Consider the following 15,302-nt stretch of genomic DNA (forward strand, 5'->3'; position numbering starts at 1 on the left):
GTCATAAAATCCATTATCAGAACTGAGTTGTGTCTGCGGGACTAAAGAAAACATTTTAGAAAGATATAGTAGCTCTATGGTTGATATAAAACACGTTTATGAAGCGTCAAATCCTTCTCATGTAAAGCTAGTTCAGCCGTTTATTGTTGAAAATTTCAGTACCTTCCAGAATGAGCCATTTGAGGGCTCTGTTACTTTAAGTAAAATGAGCTTTAGCTGGCCACACCCACCCATCCTTCCGCAGGCTGCTATAAGCTGAAAAGCTCTGCTATCTGGGTTGCGCTCAGAGTAATAGTAGTAGTTCCAAACACCAACAGAAAATGAATGGATAGTTGGGTTTTTTACGTTTGAAGTGTTTATCGAGGCAGACCCACATGGCAAAAAAGGGGCAAATGGTGAGTTTAGCATAATATGTCCCTTTTAATATTATTTGAAACTTAACCAAACTTTCACTTCTATGGAAAAGAGCAAGTTCACTGAAAAAACACTTTTTACCATTTTTTTTTAATGGTTGGCCACTCTGTGTTTAACATGCAGGCTGACCGTGAACACAGTCTTCTGCCCCTATGTTCTCATAGAAAATAGCGGAGATGGGAATCATGTCATCTCCATGCCGTGTTTTTGTTCGGCTCAGCAACTGAACCAGGTTAATTCACTGAACTGATTGAAATCACCTGGTTTAGTTGCTGAGCAGAAGAAAAACATGGCATGGAGATGACTTGTTGATGCCACAATTCCCCGTCTCTGGAAAATAGACAGAAAAACATCAACGTATCACTTAGCATTCACGGACTCACTCCTCTCTCCTCGCGACGGGGAAGGCTGTTGTTGGCTAAGTGTCCAGGAAAGAGCAGAGCACGTCTCGGCTAGTAGAAGCTAACCATTAGCATTAGCAATTCAACAACACAAAATAACTACTTCAGGCTTGTGTTATTTGTGGAGATAAAACATCAACAGTGCAGAGCAATCGTTCAGTGGAAGAGTCGCTTTTCTGTTAGCCAATCAAAGGAGAAATGTACGAATATCCGTAAATATGAGTCAAATCCTGCAGTCTGAAGCTACTTTCTTCTCTGGCTGACTTCTATGTTCTTAAAACAGGCGCACTGGAGCAACTTACAAGTAATTCTTACAGATAACTGCAAATGTGTTAAAAATATGAGTAAACTTCCTTTTTAACCTAACCAAGTGTTTGTAAGCTCAACTTTACCAAAACTGTCTAAAACTACAGTGTGTCTAATATTTTTTTTACCACCCCTTCAACTGGTTAACAAAATTCCTTTCATAGCTTCCATTAGAACTGTAATCTAAGGATAATACGCCAGGTTTGTTTGTTTAGCAAATTCATTTCACAAGAACGTACAAATATAGTGTTTTGTTTTGGTTCAGCATCTGAATTCCAACTGTCCTCTCACATCTAAACCAAGCAGAACATCTGACATACCTGAACAGGTGTTTTTGCAACTGTAAACTCCCATCAGACCCATTTAAGATCCTTTGTCTGGCTTTAATAAACCCAACTTTGTCAGGAATTGTTAATGAATCACTCAGAGAAGCACGTCATTTCCTTCACTCTCATGTCTAACTCTTATCCCACCATCAAAGCTGCAGCCATAAATAGAGCATTTGTTGTTGTTGTTTTGTCTCCTCCTTCAGTCTTGCTCCAATGTGGGAGATTATTTTTATGAGTCATTATGGTTATAAAACGTTTTTCTCATATATTCATCAGCATATAAAAACTGCATTTTTTTAAACAGCTTATAATGAATGAATAAAAGGTCCATCCACTCCTAAATTTATAAAGGCGCACATCTGTACTTGTGTGAGATTATAGAATGTACTGTCTGATAGATCTTTATTACCACAGACTTTACATGCTGATGAGAACTGCTGAGTGAGTCAGCAGTGCCAGAGGCCCTTTTCTTCACCACATTAGCAGATGTGTCTTAATGTTCTCATTTCACACTGAATAAAGAGGTGAAGGAGTTCTCAGAGATGATGGAGAGGGAGATATGGCTGGACACGTGGGATGTTAATAGGTTTAATTAGAAAAGAAAAAGGTGAGACAGGAGATTAAAAATTTAAACCAGACTATTTGTTGACTTTAGGTGACTCAATCTAGGAATTTTCTCATAATTTTTTATCTTTGATATGATTTTTTATGATCCTTGTAGTATGTTTTGTCTTGTATAGCCTTCCACAGCTGATGAGGTTTCAGTCTTTTAACTGTTGCACTTTTATAGTTTTCATTTGTATTAAAAATGGCCTAATTTATTAAACTGTGTTCTAAAAGGAAACTGTGTTGTTTCTTTTTTTATCTCAGACAAGGGAGAAAGTCTGCCTGCTAAATACGGAAGTGACAAAAAATGCAGTTCCCCCCTCATCCACTAGGGGTTGGCTCTAGAAAGGAGCAAGTTCACATTAACTCCCATGTTAAAAAGGCCAACTTAACAGCGGAAATACGCATTTTAACCTCCTGGTTCAAAAAACATTTTAGGTCTAAAGTGGAACACCTTCTTAATCAGGTACATTTGCAGAATGATTTGCAAAGTTGCACTCTGGGGGAAAAAGCTCTGACACACCAGTTTCAGGAAATAGAAAATTGCCACATCAGAGTTGAGCTTCAGAGGGAGGATTTGGAGACCTATTCGGACATCTCGCCTCGGATTTGATAACAACACCATTCTTTTTGTTTTCCTTTTTTTTTTCTTTTCCCGTGTCCTGTCTGGCTGTGAAGCAAACAGAATTAATATCTGAATGCTGGTGACAAGCCTTACAGATCTGCCTTACTTCTGCTTTTAATCTCACTCTTGATGCTTAAAACTTTGTTGTTTTTTGAACGCTTTGTAATTCCGACAAGACACGGAGACAGAGGTGAAAGAGAAAGGAAGAGACAAAAGGAGGGGGTGGGGGGCACAAAATAAACAATCAATGATGAACAAGAGTCTGCTTCTAGACCTGCAAAAGGAGAAAGAAAAAAAAGAAAAGGGACACACAACAATACAACGGGAGCAAGCTATCACAGCGTCAACCTGATGAGGAAATATAAAATCAGCATTGCTTTACTGAACAATCAAACAATAATAAATCACAGTGCATTAAGTGCCAACCACAGCCTTAAGACATGGTAAATGGTAAATGGTAAATGGCCTGTATTTGATATAGCGCCTTCTAGAGTTCTTGAAACCCCCCAAGGCGCTTTACAACACAATCAGTCATTCACCCATTCACACACACATTCACACACTGGTGGTGATGAGCTACAATGTAGCCACAGCTGCCCTGGGGCGCACTGACAGAGGCGAGGCTGCCGAGCACTGGCGCCACCAGTCCCTCCGACCACCACCAGCAGGCAACGTGGGTTAAGTGTCTTGCCCAAGGACACAACGACAGCGACAGCCTGAGCGGGGCTCGAACCTGCAACCTTCCGATTACGGGGCGAGCTCTTAACTCCTGTGCCACCGTCGCCCCATGTGTTGAACGTGCCATGTCCATACTTATGAGAGCACCATGTGAGCACCTGTGTGTGTACACGTGCTTATATGTAAGGTTTCTCTATAGGAGCGTCCAATAGAGAGTGTGAGGGGCCACAGATCTGCCCCCTAAAGATGTGTAGGAGATGGAAGGAGCTCCAAGTCTCAGAGATCCAGGAGTTGCCCCAGAGCGCAGGGACCCCAGGGAGACTGTAACAGCAAAGCCCCTGCCAAGCAACACCATTCTAATAACACAAGCATGAAGGAGTTCTGCTGTGTGGTGGAGTTGCTAATGCCAACAGTTAACTTCTACTAGCCCAGACGTTCTCTGCTGTTCCCTGGATGCTAAACCAACAACAGCTTTCCCCGTGGCGAGTCAAAATGGATGAGTCCATGAATGTTAAGTGACAGTGTGCCGTGGATCTGTCAATAGCTCAGAGTTTGATGGATGTCACACATCTGCCCCCACCCTCACAGCCCCGCTCTCAGCTCCATTCTTGTATGTTCAGGCATGCCCTGCTCTCATGTTGCCCCCAGGTCAACCCAGGACGTGCTGGAGGGATTATAACTCTATTCTGATCTGGGAAGATCTTGGGGTTTCACTAAAGAAGCTGCTGGAGGTTGCTGGGAGGAAGATACTTAAGGATTCCTTGCTATGGCGGCTGTCCCTGTGACTCGGACTCAAATGAGCGGTTGAAATATTTACTGTAACATAAATAAATGCTAAGTTTATTCAGGCATCAAAGGCACAGAATCTGGAAACTAAAACAAAAAAGCTCTATTTGATACAATATTGGACCTCTTGATTGTTACAAACATAGATTTATATTATTTAATTAATGACTTTTTAAAAAGTGGCCAATGTAAATTTATTTTCATTTATTTCATTTCATTTTCTCACATTTATAGAGCGCCTTCCACAACCTTTAGCAGAAGCCCAAGGTGTTGAACACAACAACAAACGGGCAATCGCATCAATAAAAACTATACAAAATTAAAACAGCATTAAAAACAGATGAGAACAATAGTTCAATTATTAAAATCAAGACAAAATTGCAGACCCAAATGGGCCTTCAGACGTGACTTAAAAATCTGGAAGGAAGGCGCCAGCCTAACAGTCAAAGGTAGACCATTCCACAAAGTTGGAGCAAGGACCACAAATGCACGATCTCCCCTAGATTTGCATCTGGAATGAGGAACCATCAGTAATTCCTGGTCATCAGAACGAAGAGAGCGGGTGGGGACATATCTTTGTAGCAGTGCTGATAAATAGGCAGGAATAGTCCTGTGAAGAGCCCTGAACATGAGCGTTAGCACTTTGAATTTTGCGTGTCCATATCTCTTCTATGCACATGCCATCTTGTGCCTGTCTTTAATTTGCATCCTTCTATGCATTCATTTCATTCTATTTTTCAGATTGAGTTGCAGAGGTTCAGGAGTAAAAGCCTCCATGTACTCTAGGGGAATCCTGGGGTGTTTCCAAGCCAGAAGCGATACACGTTCCCTACAGCACGTTCCAGGTCTGCCCCAGGTTCTCCTCTCAGTGGATGAGCTTAAGAAAGGCCTCCATAGAGTAGCAAACAGGAAGTGTCTTATTCAAATCCAACAAACAAGCTGAGGTGCTTTAAAAAGGTTTTGCACCAATAATATAAGCGATTGCATCTTCTTGTGTAGTCCCAACATTGCAGTAAAGACAATTATCCTTAATTATTAATGTCAAATAATCTAACATTTGGATATGGTTGTATTTGATTTCTGAAATAATTATATGAGTTCTAATCATTTGACCTTTACCCACGCAGTCAAATTTTCCCCCAGCGATCGATGAAAAACCACGTCTGCTTCTATTACTGCTGCTGCTTTAGATTACAATTGTCCTGCTTTCCACCACATCATATGTCAGACCTCCACTGCTCAAACGACACAAATACAGGTAAATTATAGAGGTTTGTTGGTCTGCCACTTTTAAACGTAAGCTAAACAAATGTTTTTCTACCCTTCAGAGACCAAAGACAAAGTTTATCAACTTGTTACCCTCAGTTAAACCAAATTAAGTATGACAACATTTCTGCATTCAGTTGCCAAAGCTGTAGGATTTTTAACAAGGAAATGTGAAATAAATGCAAGAGCATCATTCAAAATCAGCAAATGCTTATTATCCATATGAACGCTGCAACTTCTAACACACACACATGCATTCATCTGATCCAGCAAACCAGGGGTTATCTCCAAGCTCTAATGCTGTATTTATCACACACACACACACACACACACACACACACACACACACACACACACACACTGATTAAGCACAAACACTCAATGAAAGTGCTTTGATCTGTCTCTTGAGACTGTACATCCAACAGTCACCTGTCAGCTCACATTTAATGTAATCTGCAGAGCTGGTGTGTGTGTGTGTGTGTGTGTGTGTGTGTGTGTGTGTGTATCTTCTCCCTGCTTTCAAAATGCAAGCACTGCATGTATTGTGAACAAAGTTATCTAAGGAGTTTAAGGATTTGCTGAATCTTTAAGGACTGGGAAAAAAATGCTCAAAGCTTTTTGATTCTTCACAAAAACTGTAGAATCTGCATCTAGGAAGTCTGATTGAGTAAAGCTTGCATTTATATTGGCCACGTGCCTTGTAGTAAAAACAGCATACTGAGGAGGATTTTATAAGATGCAAAAGCTGATAAGATGCTAATCACCAACTTCACTCCCAAATCTTCATAATAATTTAGGTTTTCTATGTTCTTTTTTAAGAGTTTTCATGAAATACGTTTGATCGACCCCCTAAATTTGCCAAACAAAGATGACATTTTAGATTTTGAGAGAACCCTGGGGATGAACTGCTTTGACATTTCCTTTAGTGCCATGCTGAGGTTAGCAAGAAAAGTTCTCTACAGCACACACAAACCCTCGTCATTCCAAAAGGCAGATACCAAACAAGCTAAATATGTGTGCATTTGTTCTCAAAAAGGTGCTAAAATGTTTTTCTAGATCAAAGAAATCCAAGGATATATTTAATATATAATTTATGCTAAAGGGCAAACCACCCCCAAATCCACTTATTTTGCTGATAAACTATTAAATGATTGTCTAATCGGGTTGTAGACATTTTTAGTCAATAACTTGGGACTTTAGTGCGTCTTAGTTAAAATTTAAATATTCTGCCTAAAGCTGTCAGTGTTGTACTGTCTTCATATAAAAACTCTGCATTGCATTTGAATTTAAATCTGCCATTGCTATTGGCTAAGAAGTACACTATGGTGTCAGCTGGTACATTATGATGTCACAATGTCATTGTGAGCCTGTGTGTGTGTGTGTGTGTGTGTGTGTGTGTGTGTGTGTGTGTGTGTGTGTGTGTGTGTGTGTGTGTGTGTGTGTGGCTCCGCCCTCTCGGTCTGCCAGGCGACAACATTTGTTGCATTTTTTAAACAGGACGTGGGAGTGGAGTAAGACTCTGGCAGGGGGTGACTTGCTCTTTAAAACATCAGTGTGACTCCACATATCATCCAGAGAGTAAGAATGACAGCAACTGCTCCTTCAGTGACACATCTGTGCTAATTCAACCAGTTTTTCCAGAGCTAAAGCTGTAATTAGCCCTCTCTACTGGCCTCACATTCATCATCGCTCTCACCATTAACCTATTTTTTTCCCTAGAACACTTTGTGATGAAATCTCCAAAAGTCTGAGATCATCTGGAATTGACTTTTGCAATCAATGTTTCAATTCAGAGATGTTTTAAGGGAGTAGATTATGCAGAACTCGCCTTTTGCATCATTTTCTGCGGCCATGAGGGTCTTCACTCCTCTAAAAACACTGAGATTTGGAATTATGTGCCTAAAACAAGCTGTTTAAAGAATTCCCCGTTTGTGACATCACAACCACCTCTCACGTGCAAGAGAGAGATGTTGCTGGAAGAGCAAAAGCTCTACCTTGAACCCCTTCTCGATATTGGAGCTTCTCAGCTTATAGCAGCCTGAGCAGGAATTGGTGGGCGTGGCCAGCTCAAGCTTGTTTTCTTATAGTGACAGAGCCCTGAAACTGAAAATATCTCACATAAAACTTTTGATATTTTTAATGTGTAGAGAATTTTGTGCTTCATAAATTCATAAACATGTTTTTGTTGAACAGAAAACTATTATAGCTTAAGAAAATATGTCACATTATGTCCCCTTTAATATGAAGTAGTTTTCTCATTGTTTAGCTGGACAGCAGCTTATAAAGTCAGTCCTCAAGGTTGTTACAAGTATAATTTATAGGTCTGTTGTTCCAATTTACCAGGGGATTTCACCTCTACCTGTCCATGAGGTTTCACTTAAAAAAAAGGAAAGTTAATGAGATGCAGATATAAGGCATGACAGTAGAAAAAAGATGCTAAACAAAAGAGTCTGACCTGAGTAATGCAGGGATTTCGGGACATTACATCACCGCTGCAGTGGCCGATACCATGAAAGCCCTTTCCTTTGTCCATGACTCTCACTCTGTCCATCACCAATTTGCATATCTGTGCAAGTACCTTCATTTAACTACAATTATTATACTGATTTTAATCAGAAATATAAAAACCAAGAGTCAACAATGTAAATGAAATATTCAAACATAATAAATGTAAGTCCGTTTTTTTCTTTTTTACACCTCAACGTAAAGTGTTTTTTCTGTTTTAAATTGTGTTTCTTTAATATGTGATATAATATTTTTAGATGTTTCACATGAAGCATTTGTTATGATTCAGTCTGACAGACAGGTTTGCTTCTCTGTTTGTTTCTCCTCTTTCCAGGTGCGCGTGTGTGCGCACATTCGTGTCCCCCACCCACCCCCGTTTGCTTTTATCATAAAGGAAATTAAGATAAAAGTTGGTATAAAAGGGGAACACGCCCCAGTCACAACCCCTTGTCTTTCCCGTTCAGCAACCAGCTTATTTGATGGAAGGTAATGAGCAAAAAGAGGAAGAAGAGGCCAAACAAGAAGCAGAAGGTCAAGCAGACCTGCTGGGAAATGCCAGAAACATTTTCCTTCATGAAGACAGCAAGGAAGAGAGAGAGAAGGGGAAGCTTTCAAGTTTTCACATCAAAAACTCAAACAGCGTTTGAAAGCAAACTGCACTGACCCCACACTGTTAGGACTAATTGTTGCATGATACATCTTATTTAGAACCAATACCTGTTCGTTTGTGACCACTTCACAAAAGATAATAAAATAAGTGGGAAAACCGTCTACGGTGAAAAAGAGTTAAAGTTCTCATCTTAGTCAGATCATGTAAATAAATCTGCAGCATCTTTTATATCCAACACACACACACACACACACGTTTGCAGATTTATTGATAAAAGCGCAATTTGATAATTTTGCTTTTTCATGTTTTTGCATCACATTTAAAGTGACAATGTGTAGTTTTTACTGTTAATCTCTGTAAATATCAGTCAAAATGTTGTTGAAAATGTATTAAATGATGCCCAGTTGTTGAAAAATATTGGCGGCTTTGTACCAAATAATCATAAAATTCAGGTCTAAAATACTGAGAAGCAGGTCTAAGTCTCCGGGCGACGCCATATTGGATGCCATGTTTCCTTCTACGAGAGCCCTTGAGGACGAAGTGCATTTACTGATTTGTAACAAACAGTTACAACATTTCATCATTCATAAATGTTTTGGTTTTACACATTTACCTCTTCACCCCTTGCCAGTGATGAAATCGAGTCTGATGTCCTTGTCATTTTGCTGAAGTTTGCACTCCCTGGGGCTTTTTGACCCTGATGGGCATCTGTTGGTAAGGTCTTACTCCACCACAAAAATACAGCTTTGCTTGCAAGGATTTAGGTATCTACTGCCCCCTATCGCCAGGAAAAACACACACTGTCACTTCAAGATTAAACTGAGACTAGGCAGTTTTGGCTTGCTTTAAGCACCCCCTAGTGTCCGTTAGTGAAACCAAAAGAGACACTCATCTCCCTGCTGTGTGTTCATCTTTTTAAAGAGCAAGTCACCCCCAAATCAACTATTTTTTTCTGATAAACTATATAAATGCGTGTCTAATCATGCTGCAGACACGTGTAGTCAATAGTTTTGCACTTTAGTGCATTTTAGTTAAAATTTAAATTTTCTGCCTGAAACTGTCAGTGTTGTGCCGTTGTCAGGTAAAAACTCTTCACTGCATTTGAATTTAAATCTGCCACCGCTATTGGCTAAGAGGTATGTTATGATGTAAACTGATACATTATGATGTCACAATGTTGTGAGTGTGTGTATTTGTTAGTGGCTCCACCCTCTCGGTCTGCTAGGCAACAGCATTTGTTGCATTTTTCAGACATGAAGTGGGAGTGAAGTACGCTTCTTGTAAGGGGTGACTTGCTCTTTAACACCTCAATCTAACTGCTGAAATGTCTCCTAAGTCTTCATTAGTCTCTACAGGAGCAGTGCATCACTAAATCAAACAAATCGGCTGTGTTCATGTTCTAAAACAAGCAGGAAACGTGTTAGAAGTTGACTGCAGCGCCAGGAATTTCAGCCCCACTTTACTAAGTCCTACAGGGACAAGACTGGCACTCTGAAGTTGCAAGTGCGATATTCTGGCCGCAAAGGGAGGCTGAGGAATGAGTGACTACAGGCTCAAGAAAAAGATTTAAAAATATAAAAAAGTTGCATAGTTTGCCTTTAAAAACTATTAATGTCCAAATGAAGATGCTTATTTTCTCGCTGTTAAAGTATCTTTCCAGAGTTTTCCCCTTTCAGAAATTATGTATGATTTGTCAGAAATCTGTAAAAGTGATTGTCTTATCATGTACTGTGATATAATGTAAGCAATACGTCTGTTTTATTTCTTTATTTTTTTGCTACGCATGCCCCCTGCCCGGCAGAGCTCCGTGCAATAGGAAACTGAGCACCGACCAGAACTAACCAATAGCGTTAGACTACCGCTTAGATGCTTCAAATTTAAGGAATATCTCGGCTGATGCAGAGGTGATGAACTTTTCAAGGACAAGAAAGTCTCTAAAATATAAATATATGAGAACATGACATGACATGAGAATAATACTTGTAAAACAACGTGTTCTAGCTCTGTTTGTCGGCTACAGAAGCACATTTGTAAACAGAAACGTGAAGTCGCCATCTTAAAAAAACGGAAGGAGTGTGATATGCTTGTCAGCCACTAGATGGTGCCATCTGATAAGAGAAATACTCTGGAAAGAAGCTTTAACACATGCATTGAGTATAAACCACCTATAAGGACACTAATGTCAGAATAAATCAATACATGCAACTCCTCACTAGCTTTACATTGCCATGAAAATATACATCCTTGTTGTTTCTCAAGGTGCCTCTTTTCATTAACAATTTTCATTAAAAATACAATAGCATTCTTCAATGAACTTTCAAAAATTATGACACCCCTGTGTATTCGAATGTGTCGGTACGCCCTGTCCGTCCGGTACGCACTTTCGTACCGAGTTTCTACTCTAATTGCATCGCACATTAACCTACAGCATGCTAACTAAACACATAGTGGAGTGCCGCAGAAGTTATGGCAAGCGACTCGGGAGAGGAAGCGCTCGAATATCCACCGTTGTCATTAAAGTCTCCTGTTTGGGAACACTACGACTTCCCGGTAAGATATGTAGCAATGAACACATGTATCCCCACATTACCAAGCTAGCAAAATGCTACCTTGCCATACCAGCGTCCTCTGTCCCCAGCGAGAGGGTTTTTTCTACTGCTGGAGAAATCGTAACAGCCAACAGATCTGCCCTTTCTGCAGACAATGTGGACTAATTTCTGGTAAAAAAAAAAAAAAAAAAAAAAAAACATGAAGGTTGAGTGAACCTAAAAAGGCAACAAGCTGGAACTCCTAATGTTGCAGAATGTTTTCGTTAACCTATTTCAATCTGAATAATTCCGTTTGTTCCTTCATTTACACTTTAAGTTCTTCAAAAAAAAAACAGCACAATAATCATCTTGCAGACTCCTAAATAAATATTTAAACTTGCATATATTTATTTTTTTATCTTATTTTTTCTCAGTCTATATGTTAAAGAGTTTACAAGAGATTATAAGTAGTTGCACTTTAAACATTCTTAAAGTTTTGCTTGTATGCACAAAATAAGTCTTTATTTCAGTAGTTAAGCCCGCTCTTTCAGATGCACTTTGTTTATTTGTAAAGAGCAAGTCAAATGTTGATGCTGCATTTTTCCAATAATAAAATATTGAAACCTGTATATATTTTTATGTTGAAACCTGTATATATTTTTATGTTAAACATTATATATGTTACTTTTCATTTACTGGGAATATCTCGCAGAATGTAATGCAAGTAAATGTTCAACTTAAATGTAAATAAAGAATTTACTGTTTACACAAGAGAAAAGCGTTTTTGATTTTTTTACTGTACCGAAAACGTACCGGACCGTATTATTAAAGCCAAGGTATGTACCGAACCGGGATGTCAGGCGTAGCGGCACACCCCTAATAATAAAAAACAGAGCTTAGGATAGTCTTACATGCACTCTGACAACAAAGCAATTCATGCATGAAGGAACGATCAGCTCTCATGTTTGATGCAGATGCGTTGGTATAAACTTTAACTACTTCATAAATAAAACATAACATGATAAAATGGTTTGTTCCTTCTCTGCTGGGTAGAATTCAAGACCATGTGCACCTAACACTTGTGATTTGTCACTTCCGATTAGCAAACAAGTGACCAGACCTGACGCCGGTAAAGAAATTCAACGAAAAGAAAGAAATATTGTCTCAATTTGTGAGGAAGAATGAGGTTTTTTTTTTAGTTTGCACCTGATCAGAGTACAAAAACAGCTGACACGTTCACACAGAAATCACCAACAAAGCTTGTTGTTTTCATAAAAAAAAAAAACACAAAATGTACAGTTTCACAAACACACATTTCATTAAGACAGACATAGAGCTGTGACGGGAGAGTAAAGCTTGTTGTCTGGACAACTGTGCCTATGTGAATTGGGCACAGTGACGCAGCATCTTTGCAGCAGCATCCAAGGACACAAGTGAGGAGGCAAAACATGACAACAAACACAAGACAAAAGCCAAGACAGAGAGGAAGAGTTCAACTCACCTCACTAGATGAAATTGTGTCTGTGGCTCAGAGGAAATAGTAACATCCGAAACCTGAAAAGGACAACAGAGGAGGAGCGGGGAGACAGTGAGATGGGGGGAGGAAAAGAGGAGGAGGGAGAGATTAGACTTAGCTGCCAGCACTTTGGGGGAATAATGTTAGACAGCATCTCAGGTAAACACACACACACACACACACACACACACACACACACACACACACACACACACACACACACACACACACAGAGCAACCATCAGCAGAACTCCTGATGGGGAGCATGTAAGGCAGAGGGGGGAGCAGCAGGTTAGGTGGTGAAGTGTAACCAACAGTAGTCTGGAAGTGAGAGGACGTCCTAAACATGGCAGCAACACGAAAAGCGATAAAGTGACAGAAAGAAAGCCAAGCTCAATGGTAAGAGCGGGTGTTTGTACATGTTTAAGTGACATGTACAGCATTTGTTAGACTGCACACACAGATAGCTGCCCGCAGCTCTCTTCTTCTTTTTCACATAAAACTCATGAAAAGACAAACCAGACATGCTCATCAGACAGACAGTCATGAGAGCAGACATTCTAGTCTTGCAGCCACTGCATCTATCTCTACAATGCTAAAAAGATTCTGTGCTGATGCCACTAAACCCTTTAGTGTTTTTAGGAAAATGGTGCAAAGGTTTAGAAAGGGACCACTACAACAAAGGGCATAAAAGTAAGTGCAAAATTTTGAATACAGGGTGTGATTTTTAGCTTTCTTTTCACAGCACAGCATGATTTACTACCCTAACTAGCCTAATCGAAGAGTCCCTGCAGGGGGACAATAAAATAAAAGAAAACACTAAAGATTTATGCATAAATTATGAAGCCTTAAAAAGTCTGAAAGTAAAAAGAGAACTATCTGAACAAGACCGAAACACCCAAAGACTGAAAAAAACAGCTGCATCTTCATCACAGTCACTTTTGAGAATATGTTTTGCAAAAATGCATTCAGAATGTTGGTCAAAATATAAAGAAATACAAAAAGGATCTTACTTTAATGCGATCTCTTCCAACTGAGTGAGCTCACAGGTCTATGTTAAGACCAGACAATACGGGATACTAAAGGCAGTGATGAGTTGTGGCAATCCTTCTTCCTGCACCTGCATTAACCTTCACAGTTCCTCTTACAGGAATTCAATAGGGCACCCTGTGCAGCTTTCTGCCTGTTGAGCTGTTATTAACAAGAACCATTTATAATCTCATTAGATGTGTGACAGATAATGGATTCCACACAGGGTTTGAATTCAAAAGCTTCAACATGAGAAGTGAAATTACCTGTGGTAATGTACCGATGGCAACACGTTTGGATGGAGTTAGAGTTAGATGTATTTTTGACAGCTTATCACAAATGTATTTGCATCCTGCAAGCATAACCACAACATGCATGTTATCTATTCACTTTGTAATTGAGCTTACTTGTCATATATGTTGTTTTCTGAGAATTACTGTATCAGTAACTTGTTTGCGAGACACCTCTGGTGCTCCAGTTGTGGAAAAAAACAATCATTTTCAAAGATGCCAAAGCTAAACCGACACAAATGGTCTAAAAAAGGAAACGGAGGGTTGCCTAGAGGACATGATCTGCAAGATCTCCACTAACTGCTTAAAGGTTTGATTTTATATGATTAGATCTGATGACAGATATAAAATGCAAGCACTTTTTCAAATGATGCATCATAATTCAATAGAACCCACACAAAGACTACAAAACTTACTGAAATTGTTTTATTGTTTATGCTTCTTCAGATTGATATAGGTTAAAGCTACAATGGCAAATCTGCAAAACAAGCTAGCTTAAAACATTCTTCTTCATGCCTCTTAAAGAGACAATAGCTACATTTACATACGCCAAATTTCCCCAATCCCATTCAAATCTTGGTTGATCTGAAATCCCAAATCTCTGTTTATATGGACACAAACTGAAGTGATCCAACCATGCCGTGGGAACACATGCACCAAGCGATCAGGCAGGTTAAATAGGTTTAGCACGCGCAGTTGTCTTTCGCTGGAAAAAAATTATAAAGAAACGTCTCTTGTCTGCACTTCCTTTCCCTCGCATTTATTATTCTTATTCTCTAGCGATGTAAAGAGCTGTGATTGGTCCATAATGGTGGGCCAATCATAGTGCTCTATCTGCTTAGTGAACAAATCACAGAGCTTTATCCGCTTTGTGGGCCAATCAGGGCACTCTATATGCCTGGTGGGTGGGACGATGCAACAGAGTGAAACAAGAGGATGTCACATTCATTGTCCAGTGGAATGCGGAGATCATTTGAAAGACAACGGTAGAACCCGCCCCAACACCGAGAGCCGTCAATGGAGCGTTGCCAGACTAATGAAATTTGAAACAAAGGCCATTTCAAACAGCTTTATTTTTTAGTAACATATCGCCTACCATGTGCGTGATTGGCCCACCAAACCAATAGAACACGGTGATTGGACCGCTACAGATGTCAGACAACAGGACAGTCCGCCATTACATCGTGGAAGAACTACATAAAACATAAGAAAAAGAACATAAAATAATACATCGTTTTTCTAAATAAACTCGCTTTGTTGGTCAGCCACAATCCTGGCCATTCTTGTGAAGGTTCCAATGCAGCCTGCCTAGATGGAAATACAAAGCAAAATTATTTTTGCTTTAGCAAAGACGTCTAGATCAGGGTGAGCAATCCTGGTTCTCAAGGGCCGCTTTCTAGCAGGTTTTAGTTG

At 39.7% G+C, this 15,302-nt stretch overlaps 1 protein-coding gene across 9 annotated transcripts in view; it reads right to left on the reverse strand.

The window, feature by feature from the left end:
- map2 (microtubule-associated protein 2) overlaps positions 1-15,302 on the reverse strand; it is a 108,224-nt gene that overhangs the window by 72,659 nt on the left and 20,263 nt on the right. For 7 of the 9 annotated variants that reach the window (XM_054747038.2, XM_054747042.2, XM_054747040.2 and 4 more), the window contains exon 2: positions 12,556-12,608. The gene's annotated coding sequence lies outside the window, so the exon portion shown is untranslated. Of the gene's footprint in view, positions 1-12,555; positions 12,609-13,583; positions 13,891-14,985; positions 15,054-15,302 lie in introns of those variants that run through there. The other 2 variants (XM_054747037.2, XM_054747035.2) reach the window with 2 other exon arrangements.

Source organism: Nothobranchius furzeri, chromosome 14, assembly GCF_043380555.1.
Source record: "Nothobranchius furzeri strain GRZ-AD chromosome 14, NfurGRZ-RIMD1, whole genome shotgun sequence".
Taxonomy (NCBI): Eukaryota; Metazoa; Chordata; class Actinopteri; order Cyprinodontiformes; family Nothobranchiidae; genus Nothobranchius; species Nothobranchius furzeri.